The 5,448-nt window shown below is 39.2% G+C and overlaps 1 long non-coding RNA gene across 1 annotated transcript; it reads right to left on the bottom strand.

Moving 5' to 3' along the window:
- Positions 1 to 2,101: 2,101 nt before the first annotated feature.
- Positions 2,102 to 2,650, bottom strand: LOC102433580. Its single transcript, XR_331113.3, has 3 exons — positions 2,556 to 2,650; positions 2,359 to 2,461; positions 2,102 to 2,219 (listed from the first exon to the last, which is right to left on the bottom strand). It is a non-coding gene; the product is annotated as an uncharacterized LOC102433580 (long non-coding RNA).
- Between the last annotated feature and the right edge of the window lie 2,798 nt (positions 2,651 to 5,448).

The following is a 5,448-nucleotide window of genomic DNA, read 5'->3' as shown; positions in this document are numbered from 1 at the left end:
CCAAGTCCATCTCAGATCTCTAGAGTAGAGCTAAGAGAGTCTGAAGGCAGAACCGCCAGGCATGCACTGCCTGCTCACTGACTGGTACTGCTATTTTAGAAACGACTCACTTGATTAGAGCTCATTCTTCTCATTTAAAAGAAAGGCATTTTTCATTATGCTAAATTAATATTTGACAAAGGAGGCAAGAGCATACAATGGAGTCAGGACAGTCTCTTCAATAAATGATGTTGGGAAAACTGGACAGATACATGCCAGAAAATGAAACTAGATCACCAACTTACACAAGAATAAACTCAAAATGGATAAAAGACTTAAATGTAAGTCGAAGAAACCCTAGGCAGCAAAATCTCAGACATCTCCTGTAGTAATATGTTTATGGCTGTATCTCCTGAGCAAAGGAAACTAAGGAAGAAATAAACAAATGAGACTACATCTAATAAAAAGCTTCTGCACAGCAAAAGAAACCATCAACAAAATGAAAAGGGAGCCTATTGTATCGGAGAACATATTTGGCAAAGATACATCTGACAAAGGGTTAATATCCAAAATATATAAGGAACTCATATGACTTAACAAAATGAAGACAAACAATCCAATCAAAAAATGGGCAAAGGACCTAAACAGACACCTCTTCAAAGTGGACATACAGATGGTCAAGAGGCATATGAAAAAATGCTCAAACTCACTGATCATCAGAGAGATGCAAATTAAAGTAACAATGAGGTATCACCTCACACCTGTCAGAATGGCTACTATCAACAAATTAACAAATGACAAGCTGGTGAGGATGTGGAGAAAAGGAAACCCTACCACACTGCTGGTGGGATTACAGACTGGTGCAGTCATTATGGAAAACAGTATGGAGTTTCCTCAAAAAATTAAATATGGAACTACCATTTGACCTAGTGATCCCACTTCTAGGAATATATCCTAAGAGACCCAAAACACCAATCAGAAAAAACATGCACCATGTTCATAGCAGTGCAATTATACAATAGCTAAGACTGAAAACAGTACAAGTGCCCATCAGTAGATGATTGGGTAAAAAAAACTGTGGTACATTTACACTGTGGAATACTATGCAGCAGTAAAAAAAAAAGAAAAAGAAAAAAAAAGAAAAGGATCTTTTACCCTTTAAGACAGCATGGAGGGACCTGGAGAGTATTATGTTAAGTGAAATAAGCAGTCAGAGGAAGACAAGTATCACATAATCTCACTCATATGTGGAATCTAATTAACAAAATAAACTGATGAACAGAGTGGATCCAGAAAAGGAAAAAAAAAAGGCATTTTCAAGAACAAAGAAAGCTGGGAGAAAATTTCACTCAACAAAAGATATAAAATTCAAACAAAATCTTGTGAGAAGCTAAAGCAAATGCCTTGTCATAGACTATTAATTTTCTAGCATCAATAATGCCATTCCTTGTGAAAAGGCCACTGACGATGTTAACATTATAACAAATTCAAGCTACTGAAGTAGCTAATTTGGAAACACTTTATCACACATTAAAGCAACATGTCCTTTCAATGGGCACAAACAGACAGGGTCTCACACTGAAGGCTCCCTTGATAATGATGCTGCCAGGAGAAGACCGGCCCAGTCATTTGTCTCATCCTGGAGAGGCTACCAGTCACTCTCCAAACATATCTGCAAGGTGGACAGTAACTGCACCTTTGCTCTCACAGGTATTTTTAAAAGATTAAATGAATATTGAGCAGAATTATAGTTGCAGAACCCCTCAGACTGTGGTTAAGGAACAGTGAGAGCTGAAAGCAAAGCTCTGGGCACTGCTAGTGACAGCGTCAATAATGGCTTCTCCTCAGGTGCAGGCACCACGCCTCCGGGAGCAAACAAGGACTCTGCTGGGAAGAGAGACCTGGTAGACTTGGTTCTGCAAGTGGGAGCAATGGAAACACCTAGAAAGTACTCAGAAATACGGCAGAGGTCAAATCCTATGATAATTATTTCTCTGAATCTGGCTAATGCTGGCAAATAATAGGAGAGTATCACAAAGAATCTCAATATTTCATTAAAATTTTCTAAAGCAGTGGTGTATTTTCCTACTGCAGACAAAAATGAGCGTGTCAAATAGCAATTACCTTTCGAGATCTTCCTTTTCCTCCTCTTGTTCACATTTCTCAGTTCCAAACTTGGCTTTCAGTGAGCGGGCTCTAGCAATTAGGGCTTCCACATTAGTAATTTGATGGATGATTTCCTAACAGTAGAAAAGAGAAAGTCGTAACACTGGAAAACAGCAAAGAAAGGCAAAGCCTTTTAAAATGTTTCTTGAAAGTAAGTACTGCCCACTGGGAAGAGACAGTACTTGTCAAGATGCTGACAGTCACCCAACTTACTTCTAGTTTCTTGTCTTCCGGATTGGGAAAGTGCAGGACTTTGCTGGAATGGGATATTATCTGCTTGATAATCTTCTTAACGGAAGAAATGTTTCCAGACTTTCTATGAGAAAGATCAAAACCATCATTAAATAAGTTAGACAAAATACACTTTCATTTTAGAAATGAACTAATTACTATTCAAGTAAGACATTTACCTTCTTCCTTTACCTTGAGGACGGCTGCATGAATTACACAAGGTAGCAGGTGCCGAGCGAGGTCTGCAGGTTTCTGCATTGCCAGATAGTGCAGCACCTGGAGGAGGCACAGAATCAGATCAATGATCAATGCAGCTGCCTACGAATAAAGCAGCCATTTATGAAACAAAAAAATCCTCTGGACCAATGATTTTCAACTTTTTTCATCTTATGGCACACATAAACTCATTACTAGAATTCTGCAGCACACCAAAAAATATATTTTTTGACAATCTGACAAAAAAAAATAGGTATAATTTTGATTCATTCAGACCAGACGGCTATTGTGTTAGCTGCTACCATTTTTTTATTTGACAATCTAAGGGAAAAGAGATCAGTGTCCCTGACCAAATGGTCAGGTGTTGCACGCTTTAAAAATTATTGCGGCACACCGGCTGCTTTGGACCACTGAACTCACATCTATAACACAAGTAGAGAAGAGCTCTTTTCTCTTAGTATCTACCCCTACATTCCAGGTAAATAGCTACTACTTCCAAAGATAAGAATAATGTTACTGAAGACAACTGCATACTTCTGTCTTCAATAAGGGTTAATATTCTCATATCCCCCATCCCCACTTCCATATGTAATGCATACAAATTAATAAAAACTACTCGTAAATCATACCACCCAGGGATAGAATTTTTAATGGTGGAACATTTTCATTCCAGAATTTTTCAAAATATCAAGTACACATAATATTAAATGAAGTAATATTAAGCGTCTAAAATACTGTTTGTGACCTATTTTTCTCACTTATTATTTCTAAACATTTCTAGTGACCCTCCATTGATTTTTTTGGGGTTGGTTTTTTTATTGTCTTTTTTTTTCTAAAGTGGAAATTGTTTTACTTTTCTGATTTAAAAAATACAGCATTCTTATCATGCAGATTGACTCTTCTTTCTGTGGGGGTAGAGGGTCCGGGTGACATTACCTCACTGGTGCTTGGCCAGAATTCCATACTGGCTGATTAAGATTATGTCTTTGGGAGAGGTTAAAACTGCAACAGATAAGGTATTAACCAGGTTTGATGTCACTGGCTTTTATGTAGCACAAGTGATACCATTTTCTTCCTTTTTTAAAATTTTCTTGGATTGCAGTTTTAAACATTAGTTCTGTTTTAGTGTTTTGATTTTGAATACTCACCGGAGGACATGTTTTTATTGGGTTTTTTTTTTTTTGGAGAGAGGGGAAAGGAGAGAGAGAGAGAGAGAGAGAGAGAGAGAGAGAGAGAGAGAGGAAGGGAGGGAGAGGAAGAAAAGGAGGAGAGGGAGGGAGAGAAGAGGCAGAGGGAGAGACATTGATTGGTATGTGCTGGACCAGAAATCAAATCCACAACCTTTTGGTGTGCGGGATGATGTTCCAACCAACTGAGCCACCTAACAGGGCTAGTGTTTTGATTTTTCTCCAAGGACTCTGATAAAATGAGTATTATTCCTACTTTTCCTATTTTCCATTTCTACTACTTTCTCTCCAACCCACTTTAGTCCTTTTGCCACTTTTTCTTGACGCCTTTTATTATATTTCAATATGAATCTACTCTCTCTTGGGCCCCTTGTCATTTAGTCTTTATTTTTGATATGGTATCTTTTTCTTCTATTTCTATATTGAGTTAAACCAGCTGTGGTTTCACTACTTTGCAGAGTTTTGGGGTCCATTTTTTCTCTTGGTTTTAGTATTTCTGATTAAAAGTGATTTTTCATATCCCCCATGCTTGTTTAAAGATATCTGATTCAGTATGTATGGTGTGTTGTTAACAATTTTCTGCTTCATGGTCAATTTTCTGGGAAATGTTTTCATTAGCTAACTGACCCACCTGCATTTTGTTTTTTTATACTTTTGTATGGATGTGGTCTGCTCTTTAGTATACCTACTCATACCACAATTTGAAAGTGCCCCTTTTCTGCAGTTTCTTCAAAGGCCAGCAGAAGATGAGGGAGGTTGATGTTATTTTTTTGGTTTTTTTCTTTTATTATTTTATTGATTTGGGAGAGGAAGGATGAGGGAGAGAGGGATAGAAACATCAATGATGAAAGAGAATCACGCCCCTTACAGGGCATTGAGCCCGCAACCCAGGCATGTGCCCTAACCGGGAATCAAACTGTGACCTCCTAGTTCACAGATCGACACTCTACCAAGCCACACTGGCCAGGCAGTTGATAAGCCTTGTTTGTCTTTCACTTCTGCATGATCCTTAGTTTCCCTCTCATTTCCTTCTTTCCCATCATTTCTTTATCTCTAAGGGGTATCAACCCTTCTCTATATATCTGGTTTCCCAAGACAGTATCTGAGAGTCACTACCTGGTCCTCAGCTACAGCAGTGCACTGTGCGTGTAGCCCTGCCTAAGTGTCCTCCCTGAGTTCTTTGAGCAGGCTTATGAAATGGGTAATGTTACTCCTGTCTTTAGACAGAAAACCAAAGCCTAGACAGGCTAATGTGATTTGGCAAAAAGTGCTGCACTTGGAAATGCCAGTCCAGCGCTAAAGTCAGGGAGCTCCAAGCAGTGTTAAGTGAAGCAGATATCCCCAAGATGGGGGTGTTGGAAGCTAGCAATTAACTTGTCCTGCAAACCTGGTTTAAATGTGTTTGTAGAGCCCAGATTTAAGGTGGGTGTGGGCTAGCTCCTCTTGTGAGGACTCTGACAGTCAAGTGCAGAATGAAGATGGGGAGCATTGGTATTGCAGGAGGATTCCAGGGACAGGAAGCCAGTCCTGCACTGCAGTACACTAGAACCTCCTGCTTTCTGGGGCATTCCAGAACTGGCCTGTAGGGAGGTTGAAATAGAGGGAGCAGGACTCCCACCATCTGGATTATTCTTAGATATTGCATCCTACCAAAAAAGGAGCATTCACT

Source organism: Myotis lucifugus, unplaced genomic scaffold (genome assembly GCF_000147115.1).
Source record: "Myotis lucifugus unplaced genomic scaffold, Myoluc2.0 scaffold_10942, whole genome shotgun sequence".
Classification (NCBI taxonomy): Eukaryota; Metazoa; Chordata; class Mammalia; order Chiroptera; family Vespertilionidae; genus Myotis; species Myotis lucifugus.
Note: the sequence above shows the minus strand (reverse complement) of the source record. Positions and strands in the feature narration are given on the sequence as shown.